This window comes from Xiphophorus hellerii, chromosome 21 (genome assembly GCF_003331165.1).
Source record: "Xiphophorus hellerii strain 12219 chromosome 21, Xiphophorus_hellerii-4.1, whole genome shotgun sequence".
Lineage (NCBI taxonomy): Eukaryota > Metazoa > Chordata > Actinopteri > Cyprinodontiformes > Poeciliidae > Xiphophorus > Xiphophorus hellerii.
The window spans coordinates 24,956,895-24,976,745 of record NC_045692.1 but is presented as its reverse complement, the minus strand read 5'-3'; the positions used below and the strand labels follow the sequence as shown (position 1 = coordinate 24,976,745).

The following is a 19,851-nucleotide window of genomic DNA, read 5'->3' as shown; positions in this document are numbered from 1 at the left end:
GGGAGTTTTCCTTGTTTCCCTTTTGTGACTTTATACAGTGAAATGTGTGTAACATTGTAATGTCCATTAATGTGAATACATGCTACCTGCCCTAGCCCTCATGTTCGACTGCATGTAATTGTATGTTTAAAAATTGAATAAAAATAAAGTAAAAATAAAAGATTGATCAGACAATCAGACATTGGCATTTCATTCATTAGATTTCAACCACAAAACAACATTGATTCAATGACACATTTTCAACATTGGTTACTTGGCTAGAATTGGATGATTGTTTGATGGTTGATCCACTGTCAGTTTTCAACCTCAAGCAAAAATCAACCATTCTCACTATAATTCAACGTTGAATTACCATCGTGTGCTATCTGGGTTGTTACGGCCTCTGGCCTCTAGAGGCTGTGCAGGCTCTTTTGTTTATGCTCAGTACAGCCTGCACAGCCTCTGATTGGCTGCCTGGAGGCTGCAGAAGAGCATCAACACTATTGGACCAGCAGAGGATTGTTGCTGATGAGGCCCATCTGCACCCTATGAAAGACCCCTGCAACCATTCCTCCAGTGGGGCAGCTTGTAGGAAAAGGTTTTGTTCAGCTGTCCCCACCTTTGTTTGCTTGTCTGTAACTGTTAACTATTCTGGGCAGCTTCAAAATATCTTGGTTCTGCTGATCCTTTTGTTCTGCTAAGCAGTTTGACTCTGCTCTTAACTGAATCTAATCAACCTAGAAGTTTGTGTTTAGGAGGCTTGATGCTCCCTTAGTATCTCTTTTTTAGATTATTTTAGATTGACTTGCTTGTTTTTGTTAAACTGTTAGTGTTTTACTTAACCCGCTTTAGTTTGTTAGTCTTTTTTTAGTTTTAATTGGGCTAAGTTGTACTGTGTTTTAGTTTGTAAAAATGCATCAGCCAACATTACGGCTTCTCGCCACTAATGTGCAGTAGAGTCACCTCAAGCTGATTACTGATTGTCCCAGTGAATAAAACTGAGACAACAAGCTAACATCAAAATGTCAAAGAAAAGGAAAATCGATTTACAGGGAAGAGTGTTTTATGAACGCTAGGAAAACAAATACCTGTTTGTACTTAAAGGTGAAAAATCAGTGTGTCTTTTGTGTTCTGGGACAGTGTCTGTCATGGAAAAAATACAATATATGTCGGCATTTTGAAACTTAACACGGAGCTAAGTACGCCAAATTTAGCCTTCAAGAAAAACTCAAAATTGCAGCAGAATTAACAGGCAGGTTGCAATTGCAGCAGAATTTGTTTACAAAAGCCACAGATAAAAATGATGCAGCAGTGAAAGCAAGCTTTATTGTGGCTGAAGAAATCATCCGAGCTTCAAAATCTTTTTCGGATGGTGCATGTTTGAAGTAGTGTATGCTAAAGGTGTGTGAGCAGGTGTGTCTTGACAAGGTAAAGAGTTTTCAAAATGTCAGTTTGTCAAGAAATACCATCACGAATCGAGATAAGCAAATAGCCGGAAAATTTACCGACACAGCTAGCTGAAGAAATTGGCAGCTTTCTAGCTTTTTCATGAGCTGTGGATGAAAGCACAGACAACGTGGATTCTGTGCATTTGTCCGTTTTTATTAGAGGAGTGAATCCAGACCTGTCTGTAACCAAGGAGCTCCTGGATATAGTGGCGATGCATGGGACCACAACCGGCAGGGACATTTTTGATGCAGTGGAGAAGTCTGTCAGTAAAAATAAATTTCCATATGAAAGGTTGGTGGGACTACAGATAGTGCACCTGCAATGTTTGGAGGAAAAACAGGCTTAGTTGGATTAATGAAGGAAAAACTGCAAAAGTCAGACGTCGCTGATCACGTATCATTGCATTATCCATCAGGAAGCGCTTTGTGGAAAGGTTCTGGAGCTGGATAATGAGATGACGGCCGTCATGAAAACAGAACTTTTATTCGGTCGCAAGGGCTGAATCACAGCCAGTTGCAGCTGTTCTTGCAGGAGGTGGGTTCAGAGCATGAAGAAATGCCGTAACCATACAGAAGTGAGGTGGCTGAGTAGGAGCAAAGTCCTTAAACGAGTATTTTGAACTTCGAGAAGAAATTAATCTTTCATCAAGAGCAAACGAAAACCCTTGTCTGAATTGTCCGATCCGAAATGACTGTGTGATTTTGCTATGTTATGTGTCATCACCAAACATCTTGCTCAGCTAAATCAGAAGCTACAAGGACGTAAACAATTCATCACACAGAGGTCCAACATGATCACAGCTTTCCAGCTCACTCTCTACCTATGGAAGTGCCAGGTGGAACAAAACACTCTCGTCCACTTTCCTGCTTGTCAGATCATCTCGGCCTCAGCTCCCGGTGCTTTTACATGTGCTCTTAAATATCTGCACTCTGGTTTTGACATCTTTGCCAATCCTTTCACCGCCGGGGTCTGCAATGCATCTCACCGCCTTCAGATGGAGTTAATTGAGCTTCAAAGCAACAGTGGCCTGAAAGTGATGTTTCATGATGTTTCAATCGAGGACTTTTTGTCACGATACGGTGTGTTGAGGGGTGGTGAGGCAGACGCTGTAGACCCAGGTAAGATTAATCATGATTTTAATGGTGCAACACACAGTGCAAGCAACGGGCAGCACGGCCGAGCGGAAGCCAGGGCTCGACGCCGGTAGCAACCGTTAACAAGACTGGCACACAAAAGACTGAGTGCACATAGACAAATGCAAGACAAGGACCGGATGAGGAACAAGGAACACAGGTGGAGTTAAATACACAGGGGGTAATCACAGAACGAGACACACCTGGGAACAATCAAGGGGAAGACAGGACAACACTGAGACACAGATACACAGGAAACTCAAAATAAACACACAGAAAAACACGGAACATGACACCTTTACCGTCTACTGCCACTGATTTGATACCACAGCTTCGACTCCATGCAGCTCGTGTTTTGTCCATGTTTGGAAGCACCTATCTTATTTTCAATAATGAATTTAAACAAGACCAAGTACAGATCGCGCATTACTGATGAAAACCTACAGTACACACTGTTTTGTGGATTGCCACAGCACAAGAACTAAAACCAGACATCGACAAACTGACCAGTGGAAAACCGTGCCAGACATCCGGCCAGAAAACATAGGTAAGCACTAAAAGACTGAATTAAATAGAATGAACTAAAACCAACAATAAGTATACTAGAATATACATATAGTTTATTGACTTTGCTTGTGTTGTGTTTTGTTTTGTGTTTATTTCCAGAATATGACATGTGAATGAGGATGTGTGAGTTGGTGTCCGGGTGAAGAAGGATCAGCTTTGCTTTCAAAGACAGGTAGCATGTTGTTATGTGAAATACATGTTGGTTGTGAACAAGCAGCATGTCCTTGAACCTGATACCTGTTCACAACCAACCAATACATGTTGGTTGTGCCATAAATAACCAAAAAGGTTTTGTGAATAAAGTTGAGAGTTAATATCAAAACTTGTTTGTATTTTTTGTTTGCTTATCTTTAAACACTGATTTAAGTATTGTAATTGTTACACTGAGTAGTATTTCTTTTACACCTATGTAAACTCAAATGTAATATTTAAAACTTGAATACATAAAATCAGTTATTTAACATTATGAGGTGTTGTTTAATTCATTTTTAACATTGTATTTTCATACATTTATGCAATGGGTGCCCAAAGCTAGTTTTCCAGAGCTACCACTCGGCAACTTTAGATGCATTACTTCTCTAACACACCTGGATCAAATGAATGCCAATTTGGTCTGTTGAGGGCGGCCAAAATGCTGAAGTGGCCCTCGGTAAAATTGAGTTTGACACCCCTGTCCTAGAACTTGAGGTCGTAAGGGAGGAAAAAGGCCAAAAAATGACCAGAACTAATTTGAAGAACGACGAAAGAGGATAATGGTGCTGAATCAGCATTCACAGAATCTGGACTCACCGAGCCTTTCTGCAGTTCCTCACAACTGGAACCAGTCTAAGTCGTCCAGATTTTGATGTATTGTACTTCTCCAGTTCCAACTCATCCAGAACCTCTGACATCTGCAGCATGAAGGCCAGAGCTGAACACTGGATCTCTGATAGTTCATTCCCTGATTTCAGGAACTGCTGAATCTCCTGAAAAACTGAGAGGTCATTCATCTCCATCAGACAGTGGAAGATGTTGATGCTTCTGTCAGGAGAGAAATAATCAGTGTTCATCTCCTTCAGATTGTTAATGATTTTCTGGATGGTTTTTGAGCCTGCCGGGCCTCCTAAGAGGCCTGCTGGGCCTCCTAACAGTCTCTGGTTGGACTCCAGAGTGAGACCATGAAGGAAGCGAACAAACAGGTCCAAGTGGCCATTGTTTCTGCGGAGGGATTTATACATGACTTTCTCTATGAAGTCATCCAGAGATGTTTCGCTGTAGTTTACTCCCAGGAAATTCTTTACCACTTCTGTTTTCCTGCAGGTGAAACAGTGGAACATGTAGACTGCAGCCAGAAACTCCTGAATGCTCAGATGAACAAAGCAGTAGACTGGTTTCTGGAAGATCACAATCTCTCTTTTGAAGATCTCTGTACAAACTCCTGAGTACACTGTGGCCTCTGTGACATCCAGACCACCCTGCTCCAGGTCTTCGTGGTAGAACATGATGTTTCCTTTCTCCAGATGTTCAAACGCAAGCCTCCCCAGCTTCAGAAGAACTTCCCTGTCAGCATTCATCAGCTCCTGTGGTCTTGTCTCATGTCCTCCTTTGTACTTGTTCTTCTTCCTCTTTGTCTGGACCAGCAGGAAGTGTGAGTACATGTCAGTCATGGTCTTGGGCAGCTCTCCTCTCTGCTCTGAGGTAAACATGTTCTCCAGAACTATAGCAGTGATCCAGCAGAAGACTGGGATTCCACACATGATGTGGAGGCTCCTGGAGGTCTTAATGTGGGAGATGATTCTGCTGGACAGCTCTTCATCACTGAACCTCTTCCTGAAGTACTCCTCCTTCTGGGCGTCAGTGAAGCCTCGTACTTCTGTTACCCTGGCAACAAATGAAGGAGGGATCTGACTGGCCGCTGCAGGTCTGGAAGTTATCCAGATGAGAGCCGAGGGAAGCAGGTTCCCCTTGATGAGGTTTGTCAGCAGAACGTTGACTGATGACTTCTGTGTGACGTCAGATACCAGCTGACTGTTGTTGAAGTCCAGTGAAAGTCTGCTTTCATCCAGACCATCAAAGATGAAGAGAAGTTTGCAGACAGCCAGCTGCTCTGCTGGGAGCTTCTGGAGTGTTGGATGGAAAACATGGAGCAGCGTGAGAAGACTGTGCTGCTCATCTCTGATCAAGTTCAGCTCCCTGAACGAAAGCAGAACCACCACATTGACATCTTGGTTCTCCAAGTCCTCTGCCCAGTCCAGAGTGAACTTCTGCACTGAGAAGGTTTTTCCAACACCAGCGACGCCGTTGGTCAGAACCACTCTGATGGCTCCATGTTGATCAGGGAAGGCTTTAAAGATGTCATGGCACCTGATTGGAGAGTCATGGAGGTTTTGGATCTTGGAAGCTCTCTCCAGCTGCTTCACCTCATGTTGGGTATTAACCTCTTCACTTTGTCCCTCTGTGATGTAGAGATCAGTGTAGATCCTGTTGAGGAGAGTTCTACTTTCTAGCTCATCACTTCCTTCAGTCACACAAATACATTTCCTTCTCAGACTGATCTTATGTTCATGTAGGACCTCCTGCTGGCCAACATCTGCTAAAGCAAAGAAAAAACAACTGAAGTTAAAACCATGACTATGTGATTAAGTTGGAACAAAACCATCTGAGAGAGATTAGGAGGCATTATAAGGTCTCTGACTTCACATGATGTGGTTTTAAATGATTGGATCCATCCTGTGAAACAGAATATTCCTATGCTGGTCAGCAGATTTCTGCCTCTTTTTTGTTCTCTGTAAGTGTCTGATTCACAAAGCAGATCAGGTGAGTAAAACCTGACAGAAAGATGTCCAACAAATGCAGCATCTTTAAGCAACATGAATTCTTTTGCATCATGTCACCATTTCCTCATTTTACTTTATTATCTGACCTTCTACCACAAACAGCAGCTGCAGAAAAATTAGAGAAAGAAAAATATTTTCTCCCACAATTTTTTATCGTTAATGAAGGAAATCTGTAAAAAACATTTATTAAAAAAAGCTTTAATCTGCTAGTGAAACAGTTCATTGTATCTGGTAGAGTTATCATTTAAAATAGCATTTTTCAGTCAGAGACTGGATTGGATGTTTTTAAAGAACAATTACAGATTATAAATGACATGGGACTGATTTGTTCTTTTAATAGTAAACAGATTGTCAGAATTATTACATGTTTCATATAGAAATATATTAACTGTAATGTGTGCTATAATATCAGAGTAAATAAAGGTTACTATCTCAGACTTTCCTTTCATCTTTCTGTAAAAGCAGCATTGCAGCAGGTTGCTTTTTCCACCTTCTTGTTGCTATGACCAAATATGTGATATATTTCCTCTTTGGTCACTAGATGGTGCTGTAGGCTCAATCTAAGTCAAGAGACAACAGGTAGTAGACAGGTGTTGAACTCAGAAGAGCATGCAGGTTTTTTGAGAGCTGTCTAATCTCTGTTGTTTCCTTTTGGAGTTACTGATTCTGTGCACTATTCATCTAGTCAGTTATATAATCTGGTGAATTTGCATCTAAAAATATCCCTGGGACTGACTTTTACACGCCTTGGTAGGTACAGTGTGAACCACCTAGCATGTCACTAGTTCAGTACTAGGCTGCCTAATTCATGCATCAAAATAATCATCAGATTTAATAAGATGTTCAGTTTCAATGCAACTAGCACAAAAAGCTGAGAACAGAGCCACTTTAAATCAGAAGGAAAACAGAAGGAAGCTCTGATTGGAGGTGTTCAGTCTCACCTGGAGCACAGCTGCTCTGATTGGCTGTCAGCAGTCCAGCTCCTGTTCTGGGTCTTTCTCCACACTGGAGGCAGGAGGAGGGTCCAGACTGGTCCCAGTAGGACCTGATGCACTGTCTGCAGAACCAGTGACCACAGCTGGTAGAGACCGGATCCATCAGAACCTTCTGACACAAAGCACAGCAGGACGGCTGCTCCTCCTCACCAACGCTGCTCCTCTTCCTCCCTCTGTGAAGACATTTCTTCATCACTGAAATAGCTCTCACTTTTGCATACAACTGCACTGTCCATGAGACAACTGGCTTTGCTCCTTTTCTGTTGATGTTTGGTAGGGTGCCAAGACTCCCAATTGATATAATTTTCGGCTCTGTCATTGACCATCATGAAGTCACAGATTATGATTGATATGTCCAGACACTAAGGAAAGTTTGCATTTATCTAAGAACTTTATAAAGAGCCTTGTACTGTGACAGAGCATTATTTCAACATGATAGCAATGATAACAAGTTATTTAAATATGTCATATTTTTTGGTAAATCTGACTTCATGATGATTCTTTGGACTTTGGTTCTGTGTTCACTTTGTAATTTTCTGATTAATTGTTTATAGTTGTAGTTTAGTTACAGTTCATCTTTATTGAATCCAGTTCCTGTTTCATTTAGATGGTCAGGTTCCTAAAACGTACTTGGTTCTGATTGCCATCTGGTTCTGCTTGTTTTTCTTGTTTCTGGGTTTATTTGCCACCAAAGACATTAAATACATTGATCTGTTGAGACCGTCTGGTTTGTCTAAATAGCTAAAAATTATGCAGAACATTGGCTTTTACCCAATCCTCTCTGATTAGATCAAAATGTTAAAAGTCTAATACTTTAAATTATTATACATTTATGTTTTTTTTAAAGGACTTTCACATTTTTACATCTCAAAATATCTATGGCAGGGAACCATCAGTAGCCCCCAATCCCCGGGCCACAGACCGGTACCAGTCCGTGGATCAATTGGTACCGGGGCCGCGCAAGAAATAATTACTGTGTTTTCCGCACTATAAGGCGCACCTAAAATGCTTCAATTTTCTCAAAAGCCGACAGTGCCTTATAATCCGGTGCGCCTTATATATGGACCAATATTGAGCCACAACAGGTCTCGCAACTACGGTAAGCAGCCGCCGACTTAATTTTCCCCCGTAGAAGAAGAAGCGCGCGGTGCATGCTGAGATATAGGCTATGTCTGCGTGAAGCGTGCCGTTTCATTTCCATTTGTGTGTTTGTGTAAAGACCCAAAATGGCTCCTATTAAGAGACACGCTTACGACGCAGAGTTTAAACTCAAGGTGATCAGTCACGCAGTAGAACACGGGAATAGAGCAGCAGCGAGAGAATTTAACATGAACGAATCAAAGGTGCGAAAATGGAGGAACCACAAGATGACCTGCGCCAAGTAAAGAAGACTAAACAGAGTTTCCAAGGGAACAAAGCGGGATGGCTACAGTTGGAGGACAAACTCGAACAGTGGGTTGTTGAACAGAGAGCAGCAGTAGAAGTGTCAGTATAATCACTATTCGAATGAAGGCAACAGCGCTAGCACGCGAACTTATCAATGAATTTTGAGGCGGTCCTTCTTGGTGCTTTCGGTTTATGAAAAGACGTAATCTCTCCATCCGCACATGAACGAATACCACATCACTGACTTTACCTCGGGAAAAATAATAAAACAGCTGTTTATTCAGTAAATATTTCTGTTTTATGAGTCTGGAGGGTTTTTTTATTATGAAAATCCTTTAACCGGATTCTCTTGGTTACGTCTTGCGTGCCAACATTGAGCCCACAAGCAGCAAAATGAGTAAGAACAGTTCAGATGTCTTTGGAAAGTTTCTCTGCAAAGGGAAAAAGGCCCAGAGAAGAGACAGAAGAATGGATTTATCTCGGTAGGTGATTCCCACATTAGAAGCTCTGTATGATATGGTGACCGGATGTTAATGAGGGAATGAAGCTTCAAACTGCTTCACTCACTTCACTGGATGCAAAACCTAGCGATTCAAATCCAAGCAATAACATAACTCACTAATTACATGTTTCTGTTGCCCCCCTTTCACTGCACACAGCACTCCAAGACATGCGCAGTTGTTTTCTGAGTAGCAGAAGATGTTTGTCTGGTTTAATCATCAGAATAGAATTCTGCTACATAAATCATAAGATATGGCGACATGTAAATTCAGCAGCGCTTCGCTTTCAGAGACAGTGGAGACTACGTCCAACTTTTGTTGTCACTTAAAAAGGAAGCTCAAAGAAAGGTAAGCTATGTGGACGTGATGTTAGCAAAGCTAGTTGTACAGAGACACATACTGTATGTTCCATTTGTGATAAAAAAACGTTACTGCAATGAATTATTGTGCGGAGGTGTTGGCTGGCGTGTTGCATTTATGGGACAACACTGTGACTAAAATCAGCATTATAGGGTGATGTGACATTCACGAACGATCCGATTCTTCTAAATGGCTCTTTACTACGAAGATAGGACTGAAGCCTCACTGAGAGCTGTTCTATATTGTTGTAATGCTCTGCAGTGTTATATGAGTCTGCTCATATAAGACTCCATGCTTTACTCCATGCCACCATGCTTTACTAGCCCCCCCACCAGGCCAAGCGTTGCTTGTTTATGGTTTTAGAAAAATTAATAATTTTTTTTAAAAAATCTCCTTTTTTAATTCTATTTTGTTTGATTTGGATTAGAAGTGTCTCTGTTGCTCTGAGCATTTCACTGGTGGAGTAAATTTATTCCTAAAAGATACGTTTATAGTTTATCAATTTAAAGCCAGGAGAGCGGACCAATCACACAGCTAGCGCTGTGCATTGCCTCGCGCTGCCGCTCCTTGATCTCAGCGCGGATCACGCCTCCTTTCACTCAAACTGGACACAGGCTGACCTGCATGGATATTTACAACAACCACCTGTGAGGAATTTTTTTTCTTTGGCAACTCCAAATCCAAGTTTAAAACTCACCGCGTTAGCTCTGGTTGCACAACTGAATGTGAAGCGCAGGAATAACTTGTAGTGGTTCTTTCAGAGGTGCGTGCTGAGAAACGATGAGAATAATTTATCTTTGTGAACAAATAATTATGTGCTGTGTTTACATCCAAACACGCTGCCCAGCTAGTTGAGATGCTTTTGATCAGTTTATGTCTGTGTTCCTGGTTGGTCGGAGCGTTAGTGGTTAACAAACCAGCACTACACAGCACTACACAGCATCAGATTGTAGCTGTAGTAACAAAACACTCCAACTATGAATATTGTTCTTTGAACATTTACAAAGTAAACTTGTCAGCTTCTTAAAATCTTTCATTTAATGTTAAACAATTTCCAGTCCGAATGCTGTCTGGTTCTGACCTCAGATCAGTCGGTCCAACTCAGAGACTAAATGAATCTCTGGCTCCAAGTCCAGGAACAAACTCAGGAAAATGTTTCTTACAGCAGAAGATATGAACTTTGATTTTTAGATGAATTTTATTGTGGAAAATAAAATATTCACAGTGTGTTTACTTTTATTAGAAGTTTATTTAGTATTAATCTTACAATGTTTAATCATGTTTATTATATCTTACTCAAGCTTACAGAGTTATTGACAGGACAAACTGGGATGTTTTTGAACATCAGGACCTGGAGGTTTTTACAGACAGTGTACTGTGCTATATCAAGAACTGTATTGACACTGTAGCTGTGGATAAACGCATCCGGGTCTTCCCAAACCAGAAGCCCTGGATGACTCAGGAGGTCCAGCGACTGCTAAAGACCAGGAATACCACCTTCAGGTCTGGGGACAGGACCGTCTACAGTACAGCCTGAGCTAACTTGAAGAGCGGCATCAGAATGGCTAAGTCTGACTACAGAAGGAGGATAGAGGGCTACCTTGACAGCAACAACAGCAGGCAGGTGTGGCAGGGAATCCAGCATCTCACCAACTACAGGACCAACCTCGGAGCTGCAGAAGGCGACACCACGCTGTCAGAGGAGCTGAACCTCTTCTTTGCCCGCTTTGAGGTGAAGCCAACAGAGGCAGCCACACTACACCAAGCGACCCACAACACCACACCCCTCGTTGTAGAGGAGCACGAGGTGAGGCGCACACTGCGGGCTGTCAACCCAAGGAAGGCTGCTGGACCTGATGGCGTCCCTGGACGTGTCCTGAAAGACTGCGCCGATCAGCTGGCTGGAGTCTTCACCAGGATCTTCAACCAGTCCCTAGCCCTGTCTACAGTCCCATCCTGCCTGAAATCTTCCACCATAGTCCCCATACCCAAGAAACCTTACATCTCCTGCCTCAACGACTACCGGCCAGTGGCACTAACCCCTGTGGTGACGAAGTGTTTTGAAAAACTGGTCCGGGGTCACATCACAGCACTTCTCCCTCCTGGCTTTGACCACCACCAGTTCGCCTACAGAGCCAACAGATCCACAGAGGACGCTGTGATCACGGCCCTCCATGCTGCTCTGTCACATCTGGAGCAGCAGGGGAGCTATGTGCAGATGCTCTTTGTAGACTACAGCTCTGCTTTTAATACCATCCTCCCTCACAGACTGGTGGACAAATTGGGGGACCTGGGCCTCCCTCACTCCACCTGCATGTGGATTCTGAGCTTACTGACCAACCGACAGCAGAGAGTTAGGGTGGGAAAACATACATCCACTGCCCTCAGCCTTAGTATGGCTCTCCACAGGGCTGTGTGCTGAGCCTCCTGCTCTATTGTCTGTACACATACGACTGCACCTCTGCCCACCACAGCAACACCATCATCAAGTTTGCTGATGACACCACAGTGGTGGGGCTCATCTCAGGAGGCGACGAGTCCACCTACAGGGGTGAGGTGGAGCGGCTGTTGCAGTGGTGCAGGGAGAACAATCTGCTCCTCAACAACTCATAGACAAAAGAACTCATAATAGATTACAGGAGGAATAAAACGGACATTACACCACTAACCATTGGGGGAAAATGTGTGGAGAGGGTAGCTGATTTCCGTTTCCTGGGGGTCCACATTGAGCAGGGCCTCACATGGAACATGAACACCTTCGAGCTGATAAAAAAGGCCCAGCAAAGACTGAACTTCCTGAGGGTTCTCAGGAGGAACAGCATCAAGGAGAAGCTGCTGGTGTCCTTCTACAAGTGCTCCATAGAGAGCATACTGACCTACTGTATCTGCGTCTGGTATAACAGCAGCACTGCGGCTCAAAGGAAAGCTCTCCAAAGGGTTGTGAATACAGCCCAAAAAATCATTGGCTGCCCTCTCCCCTCACTGGAGGACCTGCACAGCGACCGCTGTCTAAGAAAAGCACAACACATCACAAAGGACACTTCTCACCCCGGACCTTCTCTGTTCACACTGCTGCCTTCAGGCAGAAGATACAGAGCAACCAGAACCAGAACCAACCGTCTCAGAGACAGTTTTTACCCGACAGCAATAACAAAATTAAATGCAATCAAAAACAACCATTAATCATCATGAATGATGGATGTGAGAATGAGGCTGTTCTTATTTATTAGTTTTTTTTGTTTTTTTTTACTAGTTATTTGTTCATTCTTACATCGTGTGTGAATTGTGAGGCAGTTATTTTTTGTTTTTAAGCATATGCACTGACTGATGGCACCTTTAAAATTTCGTTGTCCTTGTGACAATGACAATAAAGATTTATCTCTATCTCATTCAAAATCTACATATTAACTGACTTTCTGTATTTAGCTTTAAGTTTACATATAAATTAATGATGCTTTAATTATTTGCCGAATATGAACAAGTTAATATAATATAAATCTGTGTGGAGTCACCTGAATCAGTTAGAAACTGGTTTCTTACTTCATGTCTGAGGGTCCAGGTTCACTACTGAAGTGCGGAGGTTTGTCTCTGGACCGGTCACTCCTCATAGAGGGACAGACGGATCCTGGAGGTTCTGCTCTGTCCTCCTTTAGGTCCAAATCTTCCATCTTCTGGACCTCAGTAAGTCTGAAAGAGAAACCAGTACCAGTCAGTTCCCAGTGATCCAGTAAGCAGGAAGTTGATTCCCATCATGTGTTCAGAGGATCAGAGGAACCTGATCCAGCAGGTAACATCTGGGTCTGAATTGTTCTCTCCTTCACTTCTTCATGACCTTCTGATGTCTGCTGGCTGATCCAAGAACCTTCTGGAGAACTTCTGACTTTATTAAGAACATTTCAAATCTGAGTCTGAAACCTAAACTGGAATCATGTTCCAGGTCTGTAGAAACATCCAGAGTGAGGTCAGATGTAGTGAATGAAGGAGTGAACATTTCCTATGAAGTGGTGATGTGTTGGTCCTGAACAGATGGGCTCAGTTAAAGCAGCGGTTCTGAAACCTTTGGGGTCCAGACCTCCTTTAGACGGGCTGCCAGTCCTCCTGCTGAGAGTCAGGTTTAGTCAGAGAGGCAGGAATATGTGGAAGGAATATTTTCCAGACGGACCAACAATCAGAGAGACTTCAGGATCAGGTGATCCATGGAGATCATGAGGAGTGATCTGATCACTCTCAGCTTTCAGCAGATCTGTTCAGTTTTCCAGCAGCTTAGAGAGACAAAGAGTTTCTCACTGCTGCAAGGAGAAACAAGAAGTCCAACTGGAAAAGAAAGAAGTCAGAGAGGAGGAAGAGAGGAAAATCTGTTGAGAGTTTAAATCTGGTTTGACTCCACAGATCAGAGAAACATCAGTTTCTGATGAACCCCAGACTGCTGAGGAAGGAGTGATGTGTCACATTTTATAATTTAAATAATCAGAGAAACCAGTTTAACATGATGGAGTATTATGGACACACTAAGGAAATAAAAGATGAAAATACGAGAATAAAGTCAGAATATAACAACTTTATTCTCATAATATTATGAATAAATAATAATAAAATAATTTCTATTTATCTTAGTATGACCCTAATACTCTGTGATAGTTTACAAATGTTTTTGTTCTGGTTTTTCCTACTAAGATAAAAACAGTTCTGATCTTTAAAAGATTCATTCAGTTTTTATTTAGTTTCTATTCATGATGTCATTATTGCACACAATCAGATCATCTTTAGGTGTTAGTGCTGCCTAAAGGTGGGATCATGTGGGATCATGGTAGATCTCACAGTCGCAGTAACTAAGTTGTGGCACTTTGTTAAATATTTCTCTCATGAAATATAAATGTGTAATGTTGCCTTGTGTAACAACAATTTATAAGCAGCAACGTTTCACAATAAAGTTTTCGTTTCAATGAATTTAATTTTACGCCTGTCTAAATACTTTCTTGATCAGCCCATGAATTAAAATCAATTCAATAAAGCACTACCCCTACAAGGACCCCATGATAGACGCTCTTCTATCCGTCCTGCCTAGAGGCGATGCTCACACCGATGCTCTATGGTAGGAACATCTGACCAGGTAGCACAGATCGTCACTGTTCTGCCGACTCGGGCCGCTGTGGGCGTCCCTTGATTTGATCGGTTAGAAAAAGCTCCAGAGACCCATAAGAGACACGGAGGAACATGGAGCTGCAACACTGACCTCTATTAACACGAAGACAAGTTATTTCTGTCCAGCATCTCAATATGTAGTCTGATTTGAAAAAGGAGAACAAAGTTAATTTCAGTTTCTATTTCAAAGTCACGTGACTTCAGTTTTCATGATTAACCAGAAACGTCTAAAATCAAAGTTTGTTTCGTGCGAATAAATATTTACTGTTAACAGTTCAGATAGATATTTTAGACTGTATGAAAACAATATAAAAGTTTAAAAACCTTCAATATTTCGGTTTTAAACAGTTCTGTAGTCGAAAGACTTCAACTACATTTCCCATGAGCCTCTACAGGCACAACAAACCTGTTCATCAACATTGATCATCATGTCCCAACAGGCCGCTGTCTAACAGGCATCAAAACTTAAAGACGTTTATTTCCAGAGTTAAAGTGACAAACTTTCTATTCAGAGCATTAAATGACAGCAGCGCAATAATATATCTGACATTAAACCACTTTTACACAAACAGAGAGATTATATTTAAACAGCGGAAGTTGCTGCTCAGATTAGTTCAAACTGGGACTGAAAGGTTCGGTCTGTTCTCGCTTCTCTGACCCGGAAACAGAGAAAAGCTTGAAAACGGGTCAGAACCAATTTTATAGAAAGTGTGTGTACTCACTGGATCTGCTGCTGAGATGTCTGCGTCACACAATGGAGGCGCTGCAGGTGATCAGCTTGATACAGGTGAGGAGGAGGAGGAGCTCACCTTCTGATGTGTACACTGTAAAAAATATGTACAATTTAAAGTCATTAAAAAAAACATTAGTTACAGACTGTAACATAAAAAACATTATAATACAGTAGAAAATACTCAAGAAACATGGATATGTGTCTATACATCAATGACTCCAAGATTTCTGGACTTCTCACCCCGTCTCTATGGGAGCCCAGACACCCTACGGAGAAAACCCCTCCAGCATAACAAGGCAGTTCCCAGGAGGGGCAATCTCCAGTTCCCCCTCCAAGGACTTTGAAAACTGTGGGTAATCTGAACTGTTGTTTGGCGCGTAAGCACAAATAGTCAGAACCCGACCCAAACCCGTAGGTAGAGGGAGAGGCTATCCTCTTGGTGCCTGTACGTTGGGGTGAACAAGATGGGAGGCAACAAATATGCCCACTCCTGCCCAGCGCCTCTCACAAGGGGCAACTGCAGAGTGGGAGAACATCCAACCCCTTTCAAGGAGACCGGCTCCAGAACCAGAGCCATCCACTGCAGTGAGTCCCACTATTTCTACCCGGAACCTCGGCTCTCTTCGGGTTAAGCCCGGTCACCAGGCCCTCCCCAACGTGCCCCACCCCCAGGCCTGGCTCCAGGGTGGGACCTCATGTAGGGGTGGGTACAACCCCTGTTTCCAACGGTCGTATTCATCATAAGGGATCTTTGGGCTGCACTTGGTTCTGGTTCCTCACCTTGGACCTGTCTGCATTGGGTGGCCCAACCAGAGGCATGAAGCCCCGACAGCATAACTCCTAGGATCACTGGGACACTCAAACCCCCCCACCACGATAAGGTGGCAGCCCATGGAGGGGACGTGTAAATGTGTGCATGTATGTGTGTAAATATTAAGTAACCTATTAATTATGTAAGAAAGGGAGAAAATGAGAGAGAGAGGAAGAAAGTTGGTTTTTAACATGTGGTGGTAAGCATATTCTGACTTTTGGTCAGTTTGCAAGCTCCTCCACTTGTGAAGTGAAAAGTATTTTTTATTTTTTAAAAGGTTTTTAGGCTCTAATAAAGTTTTTTAGGCCGTTATTTAACAGGTTGAACTGGAAATTGGGAGGAGAGAGAGAAGGGAAAGACATGCAGCAGATTCCCCAGGACTGGGAATTAAACCCAGGTTGACAAACCAAACCTAGAAGTAACATCCTAAAAAAACCATAACTTGCAGTCTTATTGTAAAACTGGTTAAAAAATGACTGGATTAGGCATTTCTTAGCCCCTTTCCTTCTCTTTTATACAAGCAGACAACACATAAGCTCAACAACACAAAAGCTTTATATTTATTACAAATAAATATAATTCATCTCAGAATTGATTTCTTCCTGTAATGGAAATGATTTCTGATTAAGTTCTCTAGTTCTAGTACTTTCATGGATTGTTCTTCTTTTTCTCTTTTCTACAGTTTTTCATGTTAAATTGCACTTTTTTGTTAAGTTTGTTATAATATCTTGAATCTGTATTTCTAAATAAAGACTAACAGAAAGATCACAGTAACTTTTATTTCTGATAAAACCTGTTTTTTTCTTATAACAAACAAACCAGATATAACAAGTTTGGGCTCCTTCAGGGTCCGGAGTATTAAATTATGATTACAATTATCATCTAATATTATGTACAGATTTAATTCTAATCTTAATTTAACACCTGGAACCTGATGAAGTCCAAACCTGTTAAATCAGCTTTTTATGTTTGGTATGAAAAGAAACAGGATTTATCAAAGAAAGAAAAGTAAATGGCCTGAACTGATGTAGCGCCTTGCTAGTCATGTTGACCATTCAAAGGGCTTCACACTACAGTCACACTCACATTTACACCCACATGCAGGTCGGGGGGCAACTTGTCGCTAAGTGCCCTGCCCCGGGGCAGCTCAACATGTGGCTCAGGAAGCTGAAATCGAACTTACAACCTTCTGGTCACAAGACGACCACTCTACCACCGAGCCACAGCCGCCCTAAAAAAGCCACTGCATGATCCTTTTGCTAATCTTCTTTAAAACCCAGAATAACGAGCTACAATTCAGTGCAATTTAATATAAAAAGTGAGTAGAAAAGGTCAACTAAGGGACAAACCATAAAAGCACAAGTACAGTGAAAACAAACAGAAATCATTAGTATTAAAAGAAGAAATTTTAATTCTTAAATCAATACGTTGCTATAAAAATTGAGCCGAGTTGCGGCACTGAGCCGTCGGCCACTAAACTTTACAAGTTTAACAATAATTCTGGACATGGTTGGAGTTCCTTAAACTCTTCTGGGGTCAATTTGCAGTGACCAACTGACCTGACCTACATGTTTTAGGAGATGTGGGGGGAACCGGAGCACCCGGAGAAAACCCACGCAAACACGGGGAGACCATGCAAACTCCACACAGACGGTCTCTGTGAAGACACAGCGCTAACCGCTGCACCACCGTGCTGCCCACGTTTTTTCCAATTGGTTTGGGAAGGGATCTATTTTCTAGTTTGCCAATGGGGGAAAAATCTTTGCCTTTTTAAATTCTCTATTGACGGAGCGTGGCATGGCGCCCCGTTCACAGAGGCTACAACCTCCAAGCGTTCGATTCCTCGGTTCCTCTCTTGCATGTCTTTCTCTTTCTCTAAATATCTAAATCAAGAACATTAAACATGTTCTTGATCGTACTCACTCTTGCTTTTTCTTTGGCTTCTTTAATCGCAGAATGTTTCGTATTTGTTTCCAAAATGAAAATTTAGATTTCTTTTTTTTACCATCCTGCGTGGTTTTAGTATCTGGATTGTTTAAATCCTCCTGGATGGTTTCTCCAGCGATCTCGATCTCTGCCAGGGATTCCAGATCCGTGGAACAACCAGGTAAGGTTTCTCCTGGGAGTTCCTCCTCTGAACAAACGTCTTGATTTAAAACTTTAACCAGGTCCACTTGGTTCTGTGAATCTTCCTCCTGTTCTTGGGAAACTGCGATCTGTTTCTGTTGGAAATCTTCCTTCTCAGATCTCAGAGTGTCTTTAACTCTTTCCAAATCATTTTTCATACAACGTATCTCCTGATCGTATTGTTGTTTTAGTGCAGAGACTTCGGTTTCGTACTGACAGTTTAGCTGCAGGTACGAACCGTTTACCTTCTCTAACTCAGCCAGTGCACTCCTTTCTTTCTCCTGCAGGAATTGAATCTCTTTGGTTGTTTTTTCTTGCAGGACGGTGTTCTCAGCTCTCATCTTTTCAAGTAGCTCCATGTCCTCCTCTGATTTCTCCATGTTAGTTTTTCTCTCTTGAATTAATTGCAAATTTAGTCTTTCAACTCGTTCTAGCAGAGCAGAGTAATTAATTTCATGGACCAGATTCTCTTTCTTTTCTTTAGAAAGAGCTGTTTCCCCCTGCTGAATCATCTTCTGGAATGTTTCCACGTCTTGTTTTAGTCCAATAACTTCACTTTCATATTTGCAGTTCAGTTCATTGTATGAACTTTTGACGTGATTTAATTCTTCCTTCAAAAGTTTCTTGCTGTCCTGCAGATATTGAATCTCTTTGGTTGTTTTTTCTTGCAGGACGGTGTTCTCAGCCCTCATCTTTTCAAGTAGCTCCATGTCCTTCTTTGATTTCTCCACGTTTGTTTTTCTCTCTTGATTTAGCTGCAAATTTAGTCTTTCCACTCGTTCTAGCAGAGCAGAATAATTTATTTCATGGATCAGATTGTCTTTCTTTTCTCTAGAAAGAGCTGTTTCCCCCTGCTGAATCATCTGCTGGAATGTTTCCACGTCTTGTTTTAGTCCAATAACTTCACTTTCATATTTGCAGTTCAGTTCATTGTATGAACTTTTCATTTGATTTAATTCTTCCTGCAAATGTTTCTCGCTGTCTTGCAGGAATGAGATCTTTTGTGACATTTCTTGGAACATGTCGTCCTTCTCAGCTCTCCCATTCTCCAGGAGTCCTTGTTCCTCACTAAGCTGCTCTTCATCAAACGTTTGTGTCTCGGCCTCCTGCCTCACCAGAGCATCGTCTGCTTCGTACTTAGAGCCCAGCTCCTCGTAGGAAGTCTGCAGTCCGTCCAGTTCTTCTTGGAGGGCCTGACTTTTCACTTTCTCATCATGTATTTCAGCTTTAAGTGCTTCCTGGCTGAGGAGGTGGGCCACCTTTAAATCCACATATTCCTGTTGCAAGGGCTTCATCTTCATGTCTTTCACATCTTTGTAAGCCTTGGAAGCAGTGATCACAGCTTTAATGACTTCTGGATCACTGAACCTCTCTAGTCTCTCAAGTTCCCTCTTTGCGTCTTCGGCCTGGCTGATAAGCGTTTCTTTGATATCTGTCTGCCTTTGTAACTGGAGTTTCGTCTCTTCCAGCTCCTCCTTCAGGTGGGCCAGTCTTTGGTTGTCTTCAAACCTTCCGGCTCTCTCTATTTCTAGAAGGGAGTTCAGTCTTTGGATTTCCCAGTGTAAGGCATTCGGGTGTGCAGGAGGGAACCTGCCTTCGGGGTTTTCCTGGACTCCCCTTCTCGCATGGGGTCCCATCATCCCACTTTGGTATCTCGGCGTATGATGAGACATTTTCTCCTAAATACAATCAGTAAAATAGTCGATTGGTAAACTACCTGAATGGTCGATCGGAAAGAGCTTTGAACGTCTGAACTGGTCAGTGATATTGCAAGCAATGAAAAATATGCAGAATTGTGTTACATACAATTCTGCAGTTGATGACATCACAGACTGAATCGCCAGTGACATCAC

General features: G+C 42.2%; 3 protein-coding genes across 28 annotated transcripts in view; 1 reads left to right on the top strand and 2 right to left on the bottom strand.

Annotated features, from left to right (window-relative positions):
• Positions 1-19,851, bottom strand: part of LOC116712080 (NACHT, LRR and PYD domains-containing protein 3-like) — a 612,764-nt gene that overhangs the window by 10,048 nt on the left and 582,865 nt on the right. The gene's annotated exons all lie outside the window — the stretch shown is intronic.
• Positions 1-19,851, top strand: part of LOC116712074 (NACHT, LRR and PYD domains-containing protein 3-like) — a 1,065,068-nt gene that overhangs the window by 872,878 nt on the left and 172,339 nt on the right. The gene's annotated exons all lie outside the window — the stretch shown is intronic.
• Positions 1-19,851, bottom strand: part of LOC116712168 (uncharacterized) — an 88,595-nt gene that overhangs the window by 12,933 nt on the left and 55,811 nt on the right. The window lies entirely within an intron of this gene.